General features: G+C 37.3%; 1 protein-coding gene and 1 long non-coding RNA gene across 8 annotated transcripts in view; one reads left to right on the top strand and one right to left on the bottom strand.

Moving 5' to 3' along the window:
• The window catches only part of NRXN3 (neurexin 3), a 1487041-nt gene that overhangs the window by 1183051 nt on the left and 277046 nt on the right, over nt 1-26944 (top strand). The window lies entirely within an intron of this gene.
• LOC119239318 (uncharacterized) overlaps nt 1-26944 on the bottom strand; it is a 54540-nt gene that overhangs the window by 16166 nt on the left and 11430 nt on the right. For both annotated transcript variants that reach the window (XR_005123806.2, XR_008550460.1), the window contains exons 2-3: nt 25622-25673; nt 15679-15784 (exon numbers count right to left, since the gene is read on the bottom strand). This is a non-coding gene — a long non-coding RNA (uncharacterized LOC119239318). The remainder of the gene's footprint in view (nt 1-15678; nt 15785-25621; nt 25674-26944) is intronic.

Genomic DNA, 26944 nt, shown 5'->3' with positions numbered 1-26944 from the left:
ATATAATTAACAAAAAAAAATTCTGATGAAAATACTATAAAAATAGACCCCCCGGTAACCAAGCCTTTTGATTATAACCTCGAGGGTTTCCAGGTCACTTTTGTAAAGATCATCTAACAAATGTTACCTTTTTTATTATTTAATTCAATTATCTGATGCAAGTTTTACTGTAAAACTTAAAAAAGTACTAATTCTTATTCTCTGCTTGCATTCAGTATCCAAATCTCCAACCCATGATTGGAGATTTCTAGATTAGCAAGCTGTTTAATGAGTCCCACATCATTCTTTCTAAAGCTGTACACTGAAGAAACTTATTTTCCCCTTTAGCTGCAAACCTATTAATGTAGACAGCCATAAAATAAATGTAGCCACAACCATCCTACATAGATGAATCAGCCAGCTCAGACTAAAATATACCCTTTCCATATCACTACAGCACTCTTCCAGGTCAGTTTTTAAGTGTTCTGATTACAGTGCATGACACTCATTTTCCTTAAAGCATTGCATGCTTGATTTGTGAAGTGGGAAGAAGGAGTAGAGTTGACTGCTAGATTCCCATCATTAACATTAAGTTTTATTGCCTTAAATCTTTCTCTTATGCACGTTATAAATGTTTTAAGTCAACGTAATGTGGACAGTTGCTGGGTTGACAGACTGAAGGTGGTATATTATTATTATCTTGGGCTGAGAATAGTGTAGGCATATTGGGATATTTCCATGTTTCTAATTGAGAAAGGTGTTCAAAAGGAAGTTCTGGATAACACAAAATCAGAAAAGGAATTGGACATATTATGAGTGGTTTGGAAAGTGACAGAGGATCTGGGTACTGAGAAAGGATATACTAGCACAAGACATAACTTGCAGAAGTTTCTCTGGTCTAGGTTTGGTTCACACCTCTGAGATTGCTTGTTTTTTTCTACTGAGAAAACACATATGAGCCCTTTATTGTTCCATAAAGTCTATTAATTCAATTTGTGATGAAAAAATTTGAATATATCTAATGGTACATTTTTGGTCTGATAAACTCTGTCCTCATTTAGACCTAAGAAGGTTGCTCCTGATCATGTACTCATTAGAGTCAAGAGGGAAGTATCATTTTTATGGTAAATTTATTTATCCCTGTAATTCAACTAACATCAAATATTTACTAGGAGCCTATGGTATGTTGGATAAAGAAGTGGGCATCTGATCTGCACGAACATAGATCCTGCTGTCCTAGAGAATGTAATCTAATGGTGAAGAGAGAAAATAAACAGGAAATAAGTGTGTATGACATGTGCTGCTGAGGATGATGGGAAAGAAGTTGGCAAGGCGAATGCTTCTTGAATTCTAAACAAGATCCTACCATATTTACAAAAGGGAAATTTAAAACAGTTGAAATTCAAAATTAAATGACAATTTAAAACAAAACAAAACAAAAACTGAAGCTGCCCACAATTATCTTTTAAGTAATAATAACAATAGCTGCTTTAGTCCTGTAGGAGGAAAAGTGCATGTAGTTGAGAATGGTGGTTGGAGAAAACTTGCAAGAAGACCTCCAAAAGATGAAGAGATTGTGAATGGAACTTGTTCTTTCAAAGCAAGGGAAAGACATGGGAAAATAATGGGAATTGGGGAAACTAAAACTGGAAAACTGTTGTGAACAATTATATAGAAGAATTAAGAGATGCCATTATAAAGGTAGGTTAAAAGAACATTTTATATTTTTTTTTAAGTTGTTGTTATCCTAGACGTTAAACATAAAAACCATCATTGGCAACAATCTAGGGAAACACTTATTTGCACACCCTGTGCTTCCTTGGTTTGGTCAGAAATCGTTACTGTCTCCCTGATAGGATGTTTGGGAAAATATATCAAAAACAAAATCTATTTGTGGGATGTTTATCCAACAGAATCATGAGAAGAAGCAAAGATTTAGTGACAGGGATGCGTATTAAGTTTTTCACAAATATCTTCATTTCAAAAGAACGGTCTTGCACAGGTGTCCCTTATAGTTGATTTAATGATGGTTGTTTTTATTATCATCTCCTTTTATGAAAGGCATGGGGATCTATGATTAAACTCTCTGTTATTCTAAATATGCATCATACATTTCAGTATATTTTAGGAGAATATTTAATTTGATAATATTTTAGGCTAATATTTAATTACATTGCTCAACTTTCAGAATGTAAGGAGCAAAAAGGTGAACAAGTTATAAAAAGATCTTATTTAGCAATATCTCTGTATGACCATGTTTGCATCTGATAACTCCTGGAAGGTTCTGTACTCTCAAATAAGAACAGTGAGTGGTGGGATTATAGGTGATTTGACTCCTAGAATTTGCTAAAATCTGTACAATTAAAAATATGTGCTTTAAATTTCTAGTGAGTCTAGAAAATGACTAACCAAACAAGAAGACAAAAATATATAAGAGATAGACTTTCCTAAGCATATGCCTTGGCTTGGAGTAAAAATGGCTGATTTTGTTGTTTCTTTTTTGCTGAATCTGTGATATAATGAAGTCTCATCAAAAATTGAGTATGACTGGACCTCCCCGGTGGCGCAGCGGATTAAGCGCTGGCCTGTGAAGCTGTCCGCAGCCTCTGTAGCGTAGGTTCGATTCCTGGCCGGCCAGGGAGAAACCTACATGGCATGGCAGACCTCTCCTGCCCTGCCTGCTGCTCCCCTCAGCAGTGTATTTCATCAGTCTGCCTGTTCTGCTCCCTGCTCTGTCTCTGGTGAATCCTCTCACCCTCCGGCACCTCTGACCTGTACCCTAGTTCTTGTATAAATAAATAAATCTTTAAAAAAAATTGAATATGACATAGTACAAAAATCATGTTTTGATATTGTGTAGATCTAAGTTTAAATCCCAGCTTACCACTCAGTTTTACTAATTGTAACATCGGAACCAGTTATTTAATTTATGTGAGCTTTGGTCCTCTTTTCAGAAAGTAAAGAATGGGGACATATGTGTCAAGTGGCTAACAGCACCTATATCAGAGGGTTATCTCCCATGTAAATTAGAAAGGAAAACATGGTTAAATCAATAGTTAATAGAGTATTAAATACCCATGCTACCAGAAATAGCAATTTTCCCAAAGTGAGAATTTGGTAAAAACAAAACTTTATTAAAGCTAAAAAAAAAAAAAAAAAAAGGAAAAAAAAAAAAAACAACACCTCTAAAAAATATAAGTTCAGCTAGATTTCCCCAACTAAATAAAGTTCTTTCTCTGAAATGTTATGGCTAAATATTTGTGGGGAATCATGTCGAGCAGAATGAAGCTTAAAAAGAGAATTTTGACAGGGGTGTGTGTGTGTGTGTGTGTGTGTGTGTGCATCCTTGTGGTTCTTTAATCAAATAAAATAAGAATGAAACTAATTTTTCAGTACGCAGACTCATGCCAACCTAGTTGAAAACTGCCAACTCATACTCATTGTCATGGTTTGATCAAAAAGAATTCTGAACAATTATTTGTTTGACTTTAAATTATTTCTTTCCTTCTGTTCTGAAATAGTATCTTCATGGTTTGTTTCATTGACTACAAAGTGGGAATGGTAAGAGAACATGAAATACTAACATATCTTAAATATACCTTAAAACATAGCAGGTTTAGAAGGTTCCACACTTAGTTTCATTAGTATGTGTAATGAAATAGTTGCTCATCCCCAAGTCCACAAATATTTGCCCAGTCCTGCGTGTCCTCTATTCCCCAGAGCAATTTAGTCAACTTAGGGCTGGTGTGGGAGAGGCAGTTGTATTCACATAATCAAATTTCAATTGAGGGCCTCCTGGTGGTGCAGGCAGTTGAGTGCAGTGCTGTGAAGCTATCCGCATGCAGACTCTGTGGGTTCGTTCTCAGCCGGCCAGTGAGACACCCACATGATGTGGCAGACCTCCCCTGTCTTGCCCGCTACTCCCCTCAGCAGGGTATTTCAGTCAGTCTTCCTGTTCTGCTCCCCACTCTGTCTCTAGTGAATCCTCTCACCCTCCCGCACATCTGGCCTGTACCCTGGTTCTTGTATAAATAAATAAATATTTTTAAAAAATCAGTTGAGGGTTTAAATCAAAAATAAAACAAAACAGAACAATTCTGTGTGAAACATTAAATGGACTTATTTCAGTTGTAACTTATAAATTGTATTTTACGTATCCTGGGGTGTGCACTTGTATGTATCTATGGGGAGGTGTACATATGTATGATTGAACACACAGCTACTAATGAAAGGATGCTTCTTTGTAATCTTTAGGTTGCTGAAGAGCAAGTCTGGGAAGGAAATGTTCTTTTCATACCTTCTCCACTTCTCCATATGGGTAATGCAGCTACTTCTCTCTTCATGTTTTCCCTGCTACCATATTTGGATTTGAAGAAAAAAAAACTAGCTTCCTTCCTCCCTTCCTCTCTTATTCTCTTCCTTCCTTCCACTTTTTTTTTTTTTTTTTGCAATAGACTATCAAGTTTAACTGTGACTAAAGAAAAGAAATAAGGCAAACAACTAGTATGAAACCAAGGTTGGGGAAATAGGATTGCTATTTCCTCATGTACAGAGTCAGCAATTGTCTACTACTAAACAAAATAATTCTGTGCTGAGACTCTTTTTAGGAGAGAAAATGGAACTTACAGATATAGCACTATTATCAAATAATTTATTGTGCTCCCTTTTTCCATGGGATTGATGGAAACTATAGAAACAACATAAACCAAAGCTGGCCCTTTTAAATGAGTGGCCCTTAGATTGAGTCTGTTTATCTCACAGAAACATGAAGAAATATCTTCACTATAATTTTTATCTCTAGGTCCCATTTCCTCTTATCTCTCACTAGAAATGTCACACTGTCCCAACATTTGCATTGAGAACATAGATAGATAAGAATTCAACCCTCCAGTCCCATTTATTTCAATTGTATTTAAACACACAGCTTAATTAGCTATCTGCAGCCTCCTTTTCATCCGCTTTGAAGTGGCAAAGTCCCATTGCATCACTTCAGCTAATCTTATGCTCATAACCTAATTTTTGAGCTTTGTTGAAACCAAGGATTTGGCTGCCCCATGTGATCTCTCTAACTCCAGTTACTTGACCCCAAGGAGCCTTTTGTTCAGTGGAGGACATGAAACTTGTCACCTTGAACTTGTGCTTCAGTTCAAGCATTTGATCATTTTTTGCCAAGTTCACCTTGCAAAAGTTAGTCAGTTTAAGGAAGAAAGAATAGGTTATTGAGATATATACATAGGGGTGGTATTGTGAGATTTTCTTTTTGAGTATATTAAATTTAGAAAGTGTGGGAAAAGCAAAATATTGATGACGTTTTATAGAAAGTACTACATTGAGGTTTAATATAAACCAACAGGTCAGAAAAAAAAGTAGCATGAATGCAGGATTAAGGAAATTAGGGGTGGCATATTTCCAGGGCATGAGCTTTAAAATGATGAATAAAACATCAAAGACATCTCACGCTACTGTGAGATGGGTTCAGACCATTGCATCTAATCTAGTACCTTTTTTGGACATCAGTAACTAGATATATTTATCCTATTTGTGTAACATTCTTAGCAGGCTCCTGTTAATCTTCTGTTGTGATAAGATTGCTAAGAGAGTAGCAACAGAAGTTACTAAGGTATCAGACAGTTATGTATGATCTAAAACTTGAGAGTTTTTTGATTAAGTGGGAGAGAAATTGTCCTCATCAGTTATCCATGTGTTCCTCTACATTCCCTAGCATCCGTTGATGTTAGATTTGGAGCAAATTCTGATCGATGGACTGTGATCAGTAGTAAAATGAATCATTTAGAGTCACTTCTGTTTTTGCACCTTCTCTCTTTCCTTCTTGTATCTTCTGTTAGCTTTACAGGATCTTGCATAAGGTAGAGGCCAGGCACTGACACAAGCATTTATATGAATAAGAGATAAATGTTTGTGTATGTGTGTATGTGTGCATGTTTAAGTGTGTATTTTAAGCTATGGATTTCTTACTGCAGCACAGCATAGATTCTCCTAACTATTGCAACAAATTAAAAAAAAATATATGAAATTTGGTTATGTTAATAGGCCATCAATTAGGATATTTAGAAACATAAGTTATAAAATGACTATGCTATCCTGAGAAAAAATGAGAAATATTGAGGTCCTTCTCATTTGGTGGCTCTTAGACTTCACACCTTGAACCTACATGAAAACCTCTAAAGCCAGAACTTCCCACCAGTACACGTAATATTGAAACATACTCCACCAAGTTATTAGTCCTTTCAGTCCAGGTGGATTGCTGAGGAAGAACACCAGATCCTCCAGACAAGTCACCATCAGTCATAATCAGCTTTCTTTTCTCACCCCCAGTGCTGTGTGAATTTTGCTGTTCTCCATGTGCCATGATGTAAAAAGGTCATGATGTGCCATGGGTCTAGGTGGCCAAGGGTACTGATGTCATTACCCTTACACTGCAGGTCTTCTTTCCTTTTGCCTCTGTCTTCACTCTTCCTAAGTTCTTCCCCAAGTGTGTAATTATTTTCACAGAAATTAGAGAAGGAACTGTCAAAATGGTTGACACTATTGACAAGTGTGCACATTCCTCAATAAATGTGCATTCATGGTACTTCTGCCTAACTTAATGCAGAGACTGTATGGGTGTCAATAAGGGAAATTTCCCAGCAACCTTCCAAATCTTTCCAATTAGGAACCACCCATTGTATTCCTGAATGTTTTTCTTAAAAAGAACCCACAACTGAACTCTACTGAAATGTGGGATGTCTCAGGTTAGCCAATCTTTGTTAATCATAAGAACTAAGTAAAATAATTCCCTGTGTTTAATTGTTTTCTATGGTGTGATATTACTTCTCACAAAAGCGCTCATGAAGCAGATATTGTTACTCTCTCCATTTTACAGATTTTATTACTATCCCCATTTTACAGATGAAAAAAACTAATGACAAAGAACATCTAGGAAGCGGTGGAACTCACTCTAAAAGCAAGCAGCCCATGCCAGGCTCTTGAGCTGTATGATACACAGCCTCCATATAACAGGCTATACTGAAGATCCTGTCTGATATTTTTGTTTTATTCACTATAAACTGTCATCTTCTACCCTTGTGCCAAGTGTCATTTCTAAAGGAAACAGCTTTCTTACTACCAACCATTATTTAGAAGAGGTATGATTTTGTGTTTTAAGAGTTCAGCTTAGATGTCCTATTTGATAGTGGAAGTTATGTTGTTACTCACTGAAACAGATTATCTTCTGTGCCACAATCTCTTTACCTGGATGGGTGATTCATGTGTATTTTGACATCTGAAAAACAACAAAAATCCTCCCAACAAATCCAGTGTTTTTTCCAAAATAATTTTAGCTTATTGACTTGCTGTTGGTAAGGTTCAAAACATGCAAACTTTCTCATCCTTCCAAATCAGCTGCACTCTAATAATCATTGCAATTATTAATATTTAAATGATGTGTCCTTTCTATGAGTAAATAATAGTGAACAAACATGGTAAAAGTAGAGAGTGGATATGTTATTTAAGGAGCTGGAGCTAGAGAAACAATGCAGGTGAAAATCCTCAGCTTACTTAATGCTTCATAGTAATTAATAACAACTTTTAGCAATTAAGAATACTGCATGTACTTAATTCGCAAATGCGTTCCTTACTTTGAGTATAGTTTATTCTGTAAGGAAAAAAGAGTGTGATTAGGAATCTTGATTTTTTTCTCTTCTCTTCATAACCTATCTTCTACTGAGAAAATTATAAAAGATCTAGAATATGCCATGTTATTGGTGGAAGAGTGCTTGGAGATCATTCTAGTATTTGCATCATACAGCAGAAACTTTGAAACCTAGAGATGTCCAGTCTCCTATTGAAGTCTACTTTCAATCCATTGGTGTGAATGTCCATTGATATTATTAGGTCAGTTGCTTATTTAGTGGCCAGAGTGGGGACATTATACAGAATATGGTGTGTTTGTATAAGAAGGTACCTCCAGCTGCTATGGTATGAGGTCACCTTGGGTCCAAGGGCTCTACAAATGATAATCTTGTCAAATAGATGAATTAAAAGAGGATTTATGTCTAATGTACTCAATACAGTGTATGTTACAGAAGAGACCCTGTATCTATAGAATGAATAAAGGGATGTTCAAATCCAGCCCCTCTAACCTCTGTTTGAACTCTCTGAATGACTTAGAGCTCAGAACTTTTGTGGCTTTTTATGTGAGTTCTGTAAAATGAAACTCTCCTCGGGGAATCTGTGTGAATTCTATTCAGAGTTTAAAAACATAGATTTATGGGAGAGTCCCATATCAATCAAAAACATGGCAATGTTCAAAAAAGAAAACACTTAAGAAAAGAAAAAGCCGTGAAAGGGCCCTGCCTGCCAAGAGTGGCTTGTTTGCAGTTGAAAATGCTGAGATCTGAGTGTATAATGGAAAAGTGGCAATGATCATTTGGGGAGAAACACAATTTGCATAAGAATGAATCAGGAAATGTCCTGGAACACCATAAAGATGAAAAAATCCTGGCTCCTATAGGGCATATTTATGTTGCTGATCATACCCCCCACCATGGACCTTCCTGTGCTCAGACACCTTGGAAGAAACATTGACCCCTATCTAGATATTGACATTAGAGATGTACTATGACAGATGTACTAAAGTAAGAATGTAATATCTGCCTGAGAAAATTGTTAAAACCATCTCCTAGAGCTATTTTTGAGGTCTGCTTTATTCTTTACTTCCCCAATTTGAAATTCATCAAGGCAAGGAATGCCCCTTAAATTATACTCTGCTGCTTCTTGGAGGAACACCTGAAAAAGTTAATAATAAACCCTTGAGATTAGGCAAGTGGAGAGGAAAGAATTATGAAATAAAACAAAGCAAAGAAATCATGTAAACAAATTAATTAATTGTCTGGAAGTAAAAAGCACGTTTGTAATTTTGCCCTTGTCGAAGGAAAATTGGAGTTCATTATGCTCACTGACTGATTTAAAAGCTCCTTCCTGCACAGCATCACCAAGAGAGAGAGTGTGTTGGAGTGCAAAGCATGGATCGGTTGCAGCATCAATTAAAATAGAAATTCATTATTGAAACCTCCAGAGTACCAGGTTTTTGCTTTATGTATGAAGGATGGGAAGAAGCTTTCTTCCCCCTATTTTTAGTTCTCTCCTCCCCCCAGGAGCATTTATTTTGGATTTCCAGTAGTAGATATTTCACCTTTTTGTAACAGATTGTGTTGTTATCTGGCATGCACTGAGTACATTCTATATACAGACACTATATATTTCATCCTCTTTAATCCTCAGAACAATCACACAGTGAAAAGTATCAGTAACAGTGTCATGAGAAAAACAAGATTCCAGGTTTGAACAGTAGTAACAACACCAAGGATTTAAGACTAGGTCAGTCTGATTTAGAAACTTCTGGTCTCCCCACGATGCTAGAGACTGCTAAGTCAGGTCTCTACACGAAGTCAGGAGCGCCATGACAAGGCCACACTAGCTATATTGCTTGCATCCAAGTTCATTCCATGTTTGGCTGCATGTTGGAGCCCCAGCAGGATTACATATGAAACAGGACACATGTGATAAAACCACTCACTGCACTTGGCAACCCTCAGGCTCTCTGAATGAGTTGAAGCTCCACTCACCTGTATTGAAATGTATTGAAACTGAACTCACCTGTATTGAAATCCCATAGCAGGATTGTGTATTGTAGTTTTATGACAACTATCATGACCTTAAATATAAGTTGTCTGATCAGGTTTCTGGAAACACTTTATGTTTTCCTAGTATAGTCCATATAATTTTATATGGGTAAAAGTACTTATAAAGGACTATTATCAAGGATGAAGAAGCAAAAAGAATACTCTAAACAAAATAAATCATTTATTTGTTCAATCATTCATTCAATTCACATTTTTATGGCCTGCGTACTAATATCTGAATCTTAAAGAGGTAAATGACATGATCCCTACCCTAAAGATGTCACAGCCTAGAAATGTTGACAAACATTAGAATTGCAGTGCAGTGTTAACATAGCTAGGAGAGAGGAAAGCACAGACTCACAGAAACAGAATGGGGAGGTCCAAGAAACCTTTCCAGGAGACATGACTTTTGGGCTGAATTTTAAGTGCAAATAGGAATTAGACAAACAGAAGAAGGGGCATTCCAGGTTGAGGATCAGGATGGGCAGAACAAATGGTTCTGCAGAGCCAGGGGAGGGTTTTATTGATTTCCTAGGGCTTTCATAAAATTATCACATGCCTGTAGCTTAAAAAAGGTAAATTTTGTTGTTGCACAGTCTGGAAGCCCTATGTCTGAATCAAGGTGGAGTTGCTGAGTCAAACACTTCTCCTAGCTTTGGATGGCTAGAATACCCATCACTGTTATCTTTTTCCATTTCCAGAGGGCTACCTAGATAATTCAGGATGATTTCATATAAAGATCCTTAATTACATCCACAAAAACCTTTTTTTTTTTTTTCCAAATAAGTTCACGCTTACATGTTCCAGGTAGACATATCTTTTGGGGAGAACGCTTCAACTCATACAAGTGATAAAGATAGTGACTGATGAAATCAAGAGTGTGTACTTGAAATGTAATGATGCCATCTTCAATGATATTGGCATCTATCTCTGCAGAATATTTTTTAAAAAGATTTATTCATGCATACAAGAACTGGGGCGCAGGCTATATGTGCAAGAGGATGAGATGATTCACCAGAGACAGGGCAGGAACAGAATAGGCAGACTGACTGAAATACACTGCTGAGAGGAGCAATAGGCAAGACAGGAGAGGTCTGCTGTGCCATGTGGGTATCTCCTCAGCAGGCTGGGATCGAACCCACACTGCGGACAGCTTCACAGCACTGCGCTCAACTGCCTGGGCTACCAGGGAGGCCTGACAGAATATTTAATAATACTCTTAATGCCTCTTGCTTGAGAGTATCAAGGACCCACCTAGGGTTGATCAAGTTGTGTTTATTACTAGCTGAATACAAGAATTCTCACCATGAGAAACTTTATTGTCACATCTAGAGGGTATTAGAAAGAATCTATTAAAAAATTTGGAATTTTGTTGGGTGATTTAGGAAAGAGTTGAAGGGATCCTGGTTTGCTGTAGATTAGATGAGGTCAGAAAGCAGGGGCATTTCTAAAAGGGAGTAATAAATAAATAAATATTGTCTAAAGTGAGAGTAGACTATAGTGAGTATGAGTAGCATTCATCAGTCAATAGAGCAGAAAGTTTGGTATTTTATGAGTGACCCCAAGATTGTTTTTGTCTGTGCACATACAAAATTAAGAGGTGGTCTGTTTTGCCATTATTTTATCAAGTTCTTAGGGTGAACCTGTCTGAAATTGGTGTTCTATGACATTGTTCACATCCAATAGGAGAATAACATGGCCTAGTTGTATGTGCCAAGTCATGTTCCAGGTACTAGGGAGTGTTCTTTTTTTGTTTTTATTTTCTTTCTCAATATCATAAAATAAAAAAAAAAATCATGCCTGAAATTCCTGCAGTTGTAATGAAATATATTAACCAAAATATCCACATTGTCCCTTAAAAACCATCATAAAAGTCACAAAATTCTCTGAAAAGAGCACTCTGCCTTTTCTTATGGGAGCATCCTTCAGATTTAATTTACTTCTAAGCCACCAGTTGGACAGCATCTATTTTAAAGACAAGAGAAGCTGACTGAAATGCACGTTGACTGGTGTGGTGTTATATCTAACTCTTAGAATAACATTTCCTTCTGTTTCCTTATGGGGCTTAACCCAACCCCATTCCTGTGGAAAAAAAAATAAAAACAAAAAACAAACTTGCAGACCCCTTTTCAAGTTCTCTCCATTCCTTTCCCTGGAGTGCTTCATCTGTTTCAATACGAGAAGTGAGTTAAATGCAGTGATCTTTAATGAAAAATAAACAAGGGAAAGAACTCCAAATACTCTTCTGGCAAAGTTCCCTTTAGAATAGTCAGCCTTCACTCTTAGAAATTTTATCTTTACAAAAGAAGGCAGAAATAGGAAAGGTCCACAAAAGGGCAGAAATAGACAACAAAACCATGTAGCAGGCTTCTCTGTGAGGGAAAATGAAAAAATGAGTGTCTTTTTAGTCCTGCAAGAAGAAAATATAGTATGATCTACCTGGTGGTCCTGGAAATGACACAGGACAAAAGGAGCGACTGCTACCCACCCATCCCCACTCCCTAGGAGTAAAGGGTGTTCTAGAATTAAAGAGAGAGACATTCAGTTGAAAAGGAATATTTTTCTCCCTCTGACTTATAATTAGCCTGTGGTACAAGCTTCTATAGACTCCTACCAAGACAAATGGTCTAGAAGAGTGAGTTTGGTAGATATCATTCATGCATGCTAACATGAGAATATCCATCATAAACACAAGTGAGCTGGCATCTTCTAAGGCAGCAGCTGATTGCCATTTCAGGTCAGAAAGAATTATATTTCCATCTCCATCTATCATGTTACATATCAGTTGTAACATAGATTTTGGCACCTTCTGTGACATAGTCCAGCAGCTTTTGAAATTGATCTGAAGTTCCAGTTACACATAACGTCTATTAACATTGGATCCAAAGTCTAATTACTTTCTGACATTCTGTTGGGGAATCAAAGCCAAGAGTAAAATTTGTCAGGGAAGATTCTCAATATTCCCCTAAGCTCCAGGTCAACTTGTGTATCCTTGGAGTTCCTTGACAGAGAGATCGATGTGTTAACAGGTTCTGAGGCCTGCGACTGCCCTTGTCGCATTGCCAATGGCCCATGTATGCTCTTTGGGTGTCAAGATGATGAGACTGCTGTTGACTGTTACTGGAAGAGTGTGCTGGAGGGCTGGCTGCCTTTGGCATGACAGTGTTGGCACAGGCCATATTAGACCTTGAAAACTTGGCGCTGATGCAGAGGTGGGTAAACCCATTCAAAACTCATTTTTTTTCTAAAGGCCTGAAGGAAGCAGTGTGGATGGCAAACTAGCAAGTACAGGCCCTAGCTAAAGTGTCAGTGACTACTAATTTTCCAACAATTATCATCATTCAGGGATGTGGCTCTAGAGGTGCCAGCTTTTCAAGAGCAGCCAACTATCTGAACTATCTGCTCTGTAAGTTAAGTACCCTGTTTTTTTGTTTGTTTGTTTGTTTTTAAGTGTTGATGTCTAATTCAAACCTTACTAGACCAAACAAAGCAATTTTCCTTGTAGGCTGCCATTTTGCAATCTCAAGCTAAGGGGCCTGAGGTCTGGTTTTTAGTTTTCTATTATCTGAACAAAAGCTCTGTGGATTGAAGTTTTAGGACATTGTTTATTTCATCCCAAGATGTGAAAACAAATGTAAAAGATAGGCAAAGAAAGCGAATGTACTTCTCAATTGTCACAGTGTTCGCATGGGAAAAAGAACAGCCATTTTAAGTGGCACAGCTGACCTTCAGTTCTGCTTCTACAACTAAATAGTTAGAAAGGTTGCCCTGGAGAAAAGTCAAGTGACTAAACAAACACTAGGTGAATAGTATAATACTAGGTACATAAATGCAGAACACATGATCCTTGCCTTTGAAAGATTCATGCATTTATTGAGAGTATTATAGTAGCATACATGGAGTAATTAGAAAAATAAAATCCAAGATAACATATAAGCAAGGGTGGGATGGGCCCTCAGAAAGTGTGATGATTCAATTTCCTTCTTTCACACATCTCTTAATAATGGTCAAAATAAAGAGCATAGAAAAGCAACATGCTGACCATATGACTTGCTAGATAACTTCCAGTTCTGCTGGATGAAACTGAACATTAATAAGCAAAACCAATAAGAAGTTGGGACCTGAAATTCCAGAAGCCGTGGCATTGTTGGAAAACTTGGTTTTCCATAGCTACTGGTTCTTTGGATTTAAACAAATCTCTGAATTGCAGTCAACACTGTTAAACAAAATAGGCTGTATCATTCTCCCAATAACCCTTGCTTAGAGAGTGGTTCTCAAAGTAGTCTCTGGAGTGTAACCCTCCAGGTGATCTGAAAAATAGAGAAGTCTGCAGTTGTCCCTGGGACTAGGCTAAACCTCAGATAACCCATCCTAGAGATGACCACAATCTTCTCTGTCCCAGAGAGTCTCACCAGTGAGTTACAGTGGAGACCACCAAGAGAGCATAGGTTTGCCAAGTGATTCTTGCTGGTTTGTTTTTTTCCCTCTTGTTTATGTGTTTATCTGTTTGTATATTGTTTTTAAGCCCCATTGATTCCTGTATTAGTTTTCACTTGCTATTGTAATAAATTGCTACCAGTTTCATGGTTAAAACAATATGAATTTATTATCTCACTGTTCTGTAAGTTAGAAGTTCAACATAGGTCTCTCTGAGTAAAATCAAGATGTGAGTAGGGTAAGTTACTTTCTGGAGGTTCTGTGGAGAATACATTTCCTTGCCTCTTCCAACTTCTAGAAGTCACCTACTTCCCTTGTCTTTTGGTCTCCTTTCTCTATTTTAAAAGCATCAATATCAGGCTGTTGTTCTCTCTTCTCTCCTCATTTCACCTTTCAGGACCCTATGATTATAATGGATCCACATGAGTAAGCAGTATATGCACCCTATTTTCAGGTCAACTGATTAACAGTCTTAATTCTTGTGCCATGGAGGGTAACATAATCACAGGTTTTAGGAATTAGAATATGGCAATTTGTGTGTGTGTATATATATATAATATAATATATATAATTATATATATATACCATATATAAATTATATATATTATTTATACATATTATATAACCTATGTTATATATTATTTATATTTACTATATGTATTGTTATATATAACACATATATATAATATATAATATATATTATATGTGCATGTTTAATATATGGATAATATTTAATAATCCCCAATATTTATGTTTGGAGAGATTGTGCAAGTTTTTTTTTCCACATTAAGAGATAGAACATAATAATTTGACTTAAAGAAATATTCAAATGAAACATATGACCTCTTCATGCACACTAATAAACTACTTTTCCATGACCTGAATTAAATGGAAATGGTACGGGTTTGTAATTACACAAACATGAATCACATTCCTAATATGGCACTAGCTGTATAGCTTCTTGCAAAAATTTGACTCATACATTCCTTTCTTCTAAAATGAAGAGAAAAAAACTTCTCCCATATGATTGCTTTGCTTATATAGAAATATTGTCCCAGAATCGTAGTAGAAATATAGTCAGAGGCATTGCATCCTGAAATCCTGAGGTTTTTTTTTTTTGCTGAGGAAATAAAGCTCTTAGTTTCAACTTTATGAATTAATTTCATGAAAAACATCTTCCTGGGGTATTTTGGGTATTTGTGTGATTTGAATGGTAGAATATGTAAGATATTTGAGTTTTAAATATGAAAAACTGACTTGTAAGTGCAAAGTGGTATTGCTTTCCTTATCAGTAAACAGGTAATACTATCATTTGGGAGAAGGCATATAGGTTATCAAGAGAATAAAGAGATGGGTACAAAATAAAGTAGGTTTCAGAGTTTCTCAGAATTAAGAAAATGAATCCTTACTGTCAATAGAAGTCTTCCAATTGCTAGTGCAAGTCGTGGGTAGATATTTTTTTTCCACTAGATTTACTTTCTGATATACAAGTTTATCACTCAAGCAAAGACTATTCACCAAGCTATTTTCCATCGATAACCCCAGCTGAAGTCTGACAGGTTGAGTGTTTATTACTCACTCTTAAAAGGCTGGAGCTCATTTGCTTCTGCTGTGAGGAGAGCTGCAAATTCAGACAGGGAGAGGAAAGAAGGCTCTTGATGAAATGGCCATTTATTGCAGTCAAGCTTGAATAATGCAAAGATATAAAATGAGGAAAAGCTCCAGTTACAGCTGGAAATCAAATATTGATCATCTAATTGCTAGTTTACAAACTCCTCATTTAATGATCCAATTCCCATTCATTCAATCAACAAGCATTAATTGAGCTCTTCCTGTAGACCAAGCCCTGTATAGGGCTATAGAAATCATTGTGCCAGTGCCTACCTCTACCCTGGCACATGCAGACTTTTAATCTGGAGTCATGAAAAATTAAAGTTGCTTCTGAATATTGGGGGCCCTTATAAAACACCAGTGCTTATAATGACATCCTGTAGGGAAAAATCCTGCAATAGACTTTTTCTGAAGGCTCTGTAGTGAACAAATGGTGACATATTACTATTAGAGGAGCAAAAGTAGTTTTTCTTCTACCCTTCTAGGTTCTTGGCTGAGACCCTCCCTCTTGTAATAAAAGACAGATTAACAGGAGAAAAAGAAGCGGAAATTTTATAACTGTGCACCTCCTGTATATGCAGGAGAGAGCCAGACAAACTGAATAATTCCTTGAAGTGGGCCAAGACACAACCTTAAATATCTTTTCCAGCTAATGACAAAAGCAGGTTCTAGAGTGGGAGGAATCACAAACCAGTTATGAGAGGTTACCAGGAAAAGCATGGTGAATAAGGGCATGGTTGTTATGCAGATTTAAGTTCAATGCTTTCTCCATGAATGAGTTTCTAGAGATTTGACTATCCTCCAATTCCTGGAAAAGAGAGGAAGACAATTTTGCAAATGGAGATTTTAACTTATAAATGTGAAAATCTCCTTTAAAAAGGCAACTGCTACTCAGTTTTCAGAACTTTTCACTTGTCTGTTGATTCATAAAAATAACCAGCTGGAAATAATCCTATGGCACAGAGGCATATTTTGAGATGGTATATTTTTCTTACACCTGTGATTCTTCTCTTCATGTGAACACAGACTTACAGCACATACATTTTTATTTTTGCAATCTCAATGATTCAGGGGAGGGTGGATGAGAGCAGGATGGGAGATAGAGTGCCAGTAAGAGAACATCCAAGAATAATTGAAATAGTGTGACATTTCTAACCACACTTTTCTTCAATGAGCTTATGTTGGTATTCAGAGTATATGGGAAGCTTAAAACTCTTAATGCTTCCATTTCTTCATCCCTGCTGGCTTCTCAAGCTTTGGCATCTCTCCTCCTTGAGAATACTGTAATTCTAGCCCTGAAAGATTGTTGGGGAGGTAAGGAATTTTCCCTATACTCGTGTTGATTCATCTCAGACTATTCAAGTAATGCATTTAGCATCAGCCATTAGTAGGATGGAAAAAAAATAAATTACATATATACAGGAAATCTACATATGAAGGATTTCAAAGCCAATGGGAAAAAATGGGGGCATGTATCCTGAAGTAAGGAATGTGATAATAGCCTGAGGCTTCAAGTATAAAAAAGGAAGACTCATGTGGTAAAAAAGAGTGATTCATATGATGACTAGCAATTATATAATTAGATGTTTGTACTGCCTTCTGGATAGGTTTCTGCAACATAATGGTTATATCTGATGAAAATACTAACTCTGGGTAACAGCTTAATTTTATTTTTTTAGGTAATTAAGAGGATAGTAAAAGTGACATGTTTTGAGATGGCCTGTTTTGAACATCTTAGGGAGGATGATCCTTCAATATACAGCACATATTATTTTTTCATGCTACGTGGTCTCTAAATACAAGTGAATATCTTCATCGGGCACTCAACTGGGTAAACAAAAATATCTGCTAAAGGCAAAATGCCAATATTGTGCTTCCCAAGTGATGACATTACATTGCATTTAATGGACCAGTGAGGACATTTGCAGAGTGTTTTGACTCAGTGACCTTCTATGTTGACTTTATCACTTAGCTTTGTCTAAGATTGGAATCCACACCGTAATAACTGGCATATGTAAAGTGACATTTTGTTAGGATGTTAGGGTGTGAACAAATGACTGAGAGGTATGCAGAGACATCAAACTCTTAAGGGATAAATACCCTAAAAGGAGGTCTGGTCATCCACACACAAGAAGGGAAAGGAAACAGATTCTTAGTGAGAAATATTTTTAATAGAATCTGTGAACAGAGAGAATAAGAAAAAAGAATTTCAAATAATAACTTCCCAACAAAACTCCAAAAAGTAACCACCCCATCATGGGCAAGTGCCGAGCATGATACAATGTGGGGTGACAGCTTGTCACAAGTTTAAGGTATCTTCTAGCAGGAAACCACTAGAAATGAGTTGTACAGACCCCAGAGTTCTAGGACAAAAGGAAAGATACAGAATTCAACATGTTCCACTTAATCTAGCATGAGGTGAAGATAATGGCTGCCATTTGCGAACGACCAGGAGCTCCTTCTCCATGTGCCTTTCACCCATGCATCTCTTCACCTGCCCCTCTTCCAAGTATCTGTACATGTCTGTCCTCCATTTCACCTCATTTATATATCTACCTTTCTCCTTAGCAATTGTCCCCCATTTAAGAAGTCTGGTTCTTGGCACACTGGGCATTGTAATCCAAGGTGCTTGAGATCTATAGGTATAGAGAAGGGGTGGAGTTCATTCAGGACATCAGTCCTAGTTTTGCTTGAAGTTTTTACCTCACTGTTCCTCTCACAAGGGGAATAATCAAAATATTTCTGCATTCAGTGTTTTTTTCTTTTTAATCTTCCCTAACCACAAGACAACTGTGAGCTAGCACACTGCTTACATTCCTCTTTCCAGTGCATCTTAGAAAACATAGGAGGACTCATTTAAAAGGTAGACATAGATTAGAGCCCAAATCAAGCATTTAAGTAACTGGATAGTCTTGAAGAAGTTGCTTGAATATTGAGCCTTGCTTTCCACAACTCTAAGATGAATAAATCATAGTTACACACAGGATTGTTTAGAGAAGTTTCCTTTAGATTTTTCATAATGTAGCATGACATATTTTAGTTATTAAAAACATGTTACCTTCTGCTCTGCTCAGATTTTGTTTTTACAAAATAAACAACATGAAAATAGTAAGAAAATTCAATCCAAATAATCTGATCTTGTTGGATATGGTCTAGACCTAGGACCAAGTGATTTACATTTTATATTAATGTAATTTGGTGGAAAATGGAGCTTTCCTGAAACCTTGGCTGTGATTACCCTATCCAAATGCTTTTCCTTCTTTCCTTTTCTCTTTTAAGGAAATCTTTGTGGTTATTTCTCAACACACTGGGGTTACATTTCTTTCCCTAAGAGCATTAGAGGAACCTGGGGTGCAGCCTGAATTGGTGAGATTTATGTCTTCATTCAGCCAATTATGGAGCATTGTGCAACCAGCCCAGGCCAGGCCGGTTCATTGTTGATCTGGGTAGACAAAAAGAGAATTTTGGAGCCTTTGACATGTCTAACATGACTTTAGTGCCGAATCGGGACTGGACATAGGCGGACCAGCCGACAGGGAAACAGCAACTGATCCCTTAGCCACAGAGTGATGCTGCAAATGCCAGAGCTGGGACTCCCTTAAATCCCTCGCTCCTCGGCCCAAGTGTCCGAATTTATATGTTTACACACCCTGAGCACCCCCGGCTTCTAGACCAGGTGGCTGTAATCAAAGGCACGCATGGCTGGCACCCACACCTCTCTGGCCCGGGCATCCATGCATGCCATTGCTCATGCTTCCAAGTGCCTCTTGCACCATCATGATGTCATGTGTTGACAATGAAACGGGAGGAAAGCAAGGTGCTGGTGTGGCCATAAACACTAGCAGTAGGAGGTGAAAAACAGCCAGAGCCACTCCATTTTCTCTGCATGGGGATCAGCAATTTAGCGAGGGCCCAAGGGGCTGGGGAAGGGCTGGCTATTGTGTAGACCCTGTTCCTGGCAAAACAGAAGCACAGAATGGTGAGGAAACTACTGAACCCTGAGAAGGGCAGGGAGGGATTAGTTGTTTTGCTACTATATCAGGAAACATTGAGTATTTCTGAGTATAACTGAAAGCTCAGGTCATGAAAAAGCCACTGGAGCATTGTTGGTATTTGATTTCCAAAGAAGCTATACCACCCAGAGACGACAGCTGTCTACCTTCCTGCAGCACCCAGGTGACACACCTGTTTCTCACAGCTCTCCAGTCATTTGTCCAAATGTTCTCAGTTATTGGACAGAGAGCCTTGTGGGTTTTTATAGAGAGAGTATTGCATTTCTTCTAATGGCACATGCTCTTGTTATTTTAATTTTGCTTCTCCAGCAAATGAAATATCAACGTGTACTGAGGAGTGCAAAAGGAGCCATAAGTGACTAACATTTATTGGGTATTTGCAATGTACCAGGCACTGATATAACTAATTTGCATATAAATATTTAATATCCTTCTCACTGCAAGCCCATAAGGTGTGCATGTATGATTAATGCATGTTAAATTCAGAAGCAGCCTAGTATTCTGGATAGAGTCTGTGGTTACCACTAACCAGCTACGTAAATTTAGGTAACTACTTAACTCTTCTGAATTTCATTTTTCTCTGTATGATGAAGGTAACTATAGTAGCTAATAGTATTGTCATGAAGACTATGATTGCAATATAAAGGGTTAATATCTTGATTCCCCACTCCCCTTCATGAGTTGGTCAGCTCTCAGAACTGTTAAAACAAAAAAACAGACCCTGAGGATTGAATCATTCAGTTTGCCTAGTGACTCACAGCTTGTCTAGAGTTCCATCAAAACTCACACATAGGTCTGTGGAATTTCAGATTTTAAAACTATTATTTACTAAAGTAGTTATTTACCACACCCCGCCCACCTCACCCTACTCCTCCTGTGACACACACACACACACACACACACACACACACACACACACACTTAACATCTGAGCAGGCTCCTGGGAGATCTATTCAAATATATAAATGATATCAGGGTTGGAGAGCTTGGTCAAAAAGTTAGTACAGGTGTTACCTGTGCAGATGAAGGAGAGAGATGTGAGTCAGTCTGAATTTTCCATGCAACTTTAGAAGGCAGCAGCCACTAAAGGCTCAGGACAGTGGTAAAACATGTGGGTTCATCATTAAAGACTCAACTGCATGTCCTCTCTTTGTGTCCCCACCTTCCACCTGGAGAGAGCTGGCAATAGTGCTTCAGCTTCACTGTGTCCTGTTTCCCATTGTCTGTATGAAGACTTAGCTCTGTACACGGAAGATGCCAGTTAAGGAATTGGCAGGAGCCTCTCCACTGAGATATTGTAAGCACATTATCTTAGGAGTTCTGAAGTGGATTATTCTGTTGTGATGGGATCACCTGCATCATAGTTAAAAGCAAGACTGAGGAAGGGAAGCTCAGGAAAGATCAATTTTGATGAAAATTACGTATAGTTTATGTAACTTATTTTTTTTAATGGGTAAGTTGATTCTAAAGGTTGGAAGTTGGGAAAATAATTGATAAATGAAAATCCAAATAAACCAGAGAAGGCTGCTTAGTAAGTCAAAGGAGACTTTGAGTACTTGATGGGCTGCAGATGACACAAGACAACTTGGAGCTGGGAGGGCAGGAAATAGATTGGGGAGAGGGTGAATTGGCCCAGATGACTCATAAAACCCTGAATTCAGCGGTGCTGTAGCACATTGTTTATTCATTCTCTGCCAAAGGAATCACGGTGCTTTTAGGTCCTTACTGAACATGACATGATCCAACTACTCCAACCTCTATGCTACTTGGAACAGCAGCAAGGCAAGGTGAGACTCACAAAAAATATTTATGCTTTATCTGGTTACTTTGCTCCCCACACTAGAAGTGGGTTCGAAGGCATCTGCGGAATTAGCCAATGTCAGTGCTTATTCATATGCCCTCTCCATGCAGAGTTCTGGGCATTATCAGACATGCCAATGAGAAATTGGAGGGAGCCACAGCACCAGTCCCTTCTGTGTATGGACACAGGTCCCTTGGTCCCTAGGAAAATTCTACACATTAGGCTCTGCCTATGGTGTGGTAGAGAAAAGGATTGAAGTATGACTTTTCAAACTTTTCTGGTAAAAGGTAAGTAGAGTAGATTCTTAGCCTTTCAGTTTTGTAGTCAGATCTACTTTTTTTCTAAAATTGAAGTAACATTAGTTTACAATGATTTTGAGGTATTTGAGATATAGCATAACAAACTTCAGGTGTATAATACACCACACCTACACTAAGGCAATCATAAGACTGTACTATAGTCCATTGTGATCCGTCTCATTTTGCTACCACCCTTCTCTTCCTCCCCTTGTAGTTTTATTTCTATAGTCAGATTTCTAGGGTTTGTTATTGATTGGTTTTATCAGAGGCTTTGTTTTATTTCTTTTTATTTCACATATGACACCATCCAGCATTTATCTTTCTCCTTTTGGCTCATTTTGTTTAGCACAATCATCTCCAGTTCCACCCATGTTGTTGCAAAAGGCAAAAGTTTGTCTTTTTTATAGCTGAGTAGTATTCCACTGTGTATACATACCATATTTTCTTAATTCACTCATCTATTTTTGTGCACTTAGGTTTTTTCTTCAACTTGGCTATTATAAATAGTGCTGCAGTAAGCATAGGATTGCATATATCCCTTCAAATTAGTGTTTTTACAAATTTGGGTCAACATCTAAGAGTGGAATTGCTGGATTTCAAGCATTTGATTTTTGAGAGAAATGCAATCATGTGCCCAGAATTCTCTACTTCAAGGATTTTATTCAATATAAAATTCTGCCTGCTTCACAGAAGAATGACTTTGACATTATCTAATTAAATGTAAGTTTGGTACTGTATGTTATTGGGGATTCAGAGTGTAAAGTTCTGGTGCTATTGACAACAGTAATTAGTGAAGCTCATCCTAGTGTTAGAGAAGGCTAGTGAAAAACACCCTCAGTAAGGTCTGGAATAGTCAGGGAAGTCTTCACAAATGAGGTTATCTCTTTTTTCAGCTTTATGGATGCATAATTGACATAGAATATTGTGTAAGTTTAAGTTGTCCAACATGTTGATTTGACATATTTATATAATACAACATGATTAGCACTGTAGCATTAACTAATACCTCCAGCACATTAAACAATTACCATTTGTTTTGTTTTTTTATGTGTGTGTGTGATGAAAGCATTTAAGATCTACTATCTTAACTTTTAAGTATATAATACATTTAACCACAATATTTCTCATTGACTCTCCAGTACTTACTCATCTTCTGTGGGAAATTTGTATCCTTTGGCCGCTATCCCCTGTTGCCCATCCCCATCCCACTTTACACTCTGTCTGTACAAGTTCACCTTTTTTTTTTATTCTACATTTAAATGAGATCATACAGAATTTGTATTTCTCTGATTATTTCACTTAGCATATTGATATTAGGTCCATCCATGCTGGCACATATGTTAGGAGCATTTTATTTTTCATGGCTGAATAATATTCTGCTGTATGTATAAACGACATGTCTTTTATCCACTGTTCTTCTTACTGGAATTTAGGTTGTTTCCATATTCTTCCTAATGTAAATAATGCTGCAATAAACATGGGGATTCAGATATGTCTTTGATATCCTGATTTCATTTCCTTTGGATATAGATCCAGAAATGGAATTGCTGGATCTTATGGCAGTTCTATGTTTAGTTTCTTTTAAAAATAAAAAGGATTTATTTATTTTATTTATACAAGAACCAGGGTACAGGCCAGATGTGTGGGAGTGTAAGAGGATTCACCAGAGACAAAGCGGGGAACTGAACAGGCAGACTGACGAAATACACTGCTGAGGAGAGCAGTGTGTATGACAGGACAGGTCTGCAGCACCATGTGGGACCCTCGCCCACTGGCTGGGCTCGAACTAGAGCTGCCGAGGCTGCGAACAGCTTCACTGTGCTGCGCTCAACCACCTGTGCCACGAGGGGAGGCCCTATGTTTAATTTCTTAAGAAACCTCCATACTTTCCCATAGTGGTTGCAGCAATATATATTTCCACCAAAATTGTACTAGGGTTTCCTTTTCTCCACATCTTTGCCAACATTGTTATGGCTTGTCTTTTTGATAAGTAAGCCATTCTAATGTGTGTGGTGATTATGTCATTGTGGTTTTAATATGCATTTCCCTTATGATTAATAATGTTGAATTCTTTTCATGCACTTGTTGGCTAGTTGTATGTCTTCACTGGTAAAATGCTATTTAGTTCTTCTGCCTAGTTTTAATTGTTTTTACTTTTATTGTTATGGAGTTGTATGCATAGTCTGTCTTAGCTATATGCTTTGAAAGTACTGTTTTTCTCCCCATTTCATAGTTTGCCTTAAAGGAGAGTATTTTTTGAGCTTGACTTTTACCATTGCTGAGATATGAATGGGTAGAAAAGAGAAGAGTGGGCATTCTAGTCAAAAGCATGAAGTGTTTATAAAAATAAAATAGCAGAAAGGAAAACCACATTTCCTAGATGAGATGGTGTTTTGAGAAGGGTAAGATCATGATAAAGTTGGATTTGTTGCATAGATACAATGTCAGAAACTCAGCTGGCTCCTTTATATTTAATGTATTATTTTGCAAAGTAATAATAATAATGGGCATCATTCACTGAGTTTACATTGGTGGCAGATAGCATATGAGGTCCTGGGGATTTAGGGAATGATAAATTGTGTTTAGCCTTAAGTCCTCTAAATATGTTTATGATAAAGCCCCAAAGCTAAATATATTCTAGAATAATAGGGTTAGATTCAACTTATCGAGGGAGCAGAGATAAAGGACTGCTTGCTTTCTTTGCTAGATGCAGGAAAGTCTTTGCTGAGGAAGGAGGTCTGAACCCAGTAATGAAGGATGGCTAGAAGTTTTCCAGATAAAGACTATGGAGGAGGCACTCTAGGTAGAGCGAACCACAGAGTCAAATTCATAGCATCTTCCTGAATCATGATTCTCTTTATTTTAATAAAAAAAAAAAAACCTGATTCACTAATGCTGGTGACAATTTGCGTTCTACCTTATATATTTTCACCTCATCAATGCGATTTGTTTGCAGACCATAATTTCGCAGCTTATCTCTGCAGTGTTTCTCCAGCCAAATTACCCCTCTCAAATATCACTGGAAATGTATCACCTCTGTGTTCTGCTGCTAGCATCACTAACTGTGTCCTTACTTTTCAACTAACCTCAATGGAAACTGCAAAGAGAAATACAAATTGCTCTAGAGCTGAACACAGCCCCCCTTCAGCAGCGCAGCGTGGGTGGACAGGGAACACTGTCACATTATCTTCCCCAAACACCATTTTAATCTGTAGTGATGAGTAAGAGGGAAAAATACTTGGGCTTTACGGAACATCATGGAACGAGTGGGCCATTGTGAAGCACCTATTGTTAAAGACATATCTATGAATTTGACCATAATCTTCCATTCCTTTAGTACTCTCAGTTTCTGAGAGGCATTGTTATGTGTCGTCTTTGTGAGGCTAATATGGATTAGTATAATCAGTGATTTGTAAAAGGGGAAACTGAGCAAAGGAAATGCTTACTGACTGGATGGATAGAAAGATGAAATTACTGTAGTTCAGCAAATGTATTTGAACATATATTATGTCTCAGTCATTTTGTTAGGGACATGTAGGGACATGGTGTATAGATATAAATGAAACTGATATAATTCAAAGCTTCTGGTTACAATTTTTTTGTGTTTTTGAGATTGCTTTACCAACACTCTTCCTTAATAAATCAACTACTCCAGTTTTATATTCAACCTCAACCCAAATGTTATCATCTCTCTGTGGCTTGACTCAAATTCCCCTCTTACCTCTTTCTAAAAACAGTGATTACTCTACCATACTAGCTTTCAAAAAATTCTGTTCTACATTCAGGTCTACTTATTACCTTCTTCACTTGACAGTAATAGGTTGAGGTCCTCTTCAGGTCCCATTAGTAGCTAGAATAACAAAACAACAGATAGATGTTCAGTGAGTAAAGTCATGACACTTGCCTAGGGTGGGCTCATGATGTAAAAGAGATAGACCGGTATAACTTGATTATAATGTTTTAAGTACTATGCTAATAGACCTGAGGTCTTGAGATTGATAGCAAAGCTAACATCTATTTCCTGTTTGCAAATTTATTTTCCAGGCCCCTTCCCATTCTCTTTGCTGCAGGATGGTCCATCAGAAAGAGTCCCCTTTCCGTAAGAAATAGAAATCATGAATAAATAAATTTTGGAAATAATGAATACTAAATCCTTGCTCTTGGGTACATATGATGCTGATTAACGTATTAAAGGCTCTAAAAATTCCTGCAGTAAAGAACCCCCCTAGTCACCCCATTAAAACTTGGGCTTTACAAATGTTTCACATTGCTTCAAAGAACTCATTATATATGAAAACCCATCAGCATGCCACATAATTAGCAAACATGAACATGTTTTGGGAAATGTTGTCTTTTAATTCAGTGTTTATGCTGTGAATAATTTGTAAAACTTTGTATGAATGACGTTAGCTGGGTGGATTTTTACTCTGAACCTACTATGTGATCAGCGAGTTAAAATATCTTTATTTGAGGCTTCCAGACCAGTGGCATTCCTGAGAGGAGAGAGCCAAGTAATGCCCAAAAGATAACATGAATTTCCCTGAGGATGGAGTTAAAGAGCAAGGGTGCCCTGGGGAATATGCCCTTTATGAGGCTTATACAGAGGAAATGTATGTTTGTAACTTGCTTAAGGAAAAGAATTCAAAATTAAAGGTAAAAATGACTACTAATTTAGAGTGAGAAAAAAATGACAAATTACAAATTTTAAAAAGAAGATAAATATTGTAAACATCACAGAAAAGCATATAGTGACACATTATTTTCATATTGCTTGGCATGCTTCTGTGGCACTTTCCCCTACAATACTATGTTTTCTTTGAATGTCTTTTCAGGGGGCAGTTTTATAATATTTCCACAGAGAATAGAAGGGTTATTCAGTCTTTCTTCTAACCTGGTTGATCAAATGTTGTGTTTTTTTTAATAATTAATAGTTTCAATAATTTTATGTTAGTAAAATCAATTAGGAATTTTTGTATTATTTCAAGTGTGTGAAGATACAAATTGTGGTCCTGGTGAGCAAAAGCCACAGGATCAGAAGCACTTAAGGTAGAAGATCTGCTTCTGGAAGCCCTTCCTGCACCTGGATAGTGAGAATAACTTTACTGACACAATGGTGAACTC

The sequence above is a fragment of the Talpa occidentalis genome, unplaced genomic scaffold, assembly GCF_014898055.3.
Source record: "Talpa occidentalis isolate TD23 unplaced genomic scaffold, MPIMG_talOcc4v2.1 talOcc4.11, whole genome shotgun sequence".
NCBI lineage: Eukaryota > Metazoa > Chordata > Mammalia > Eulipotyphla > Talpidae > Talpa > Talpa occidentalis.
This window is presented reverse-complemented; position numbering and strand designations above follow the sequence as displayed.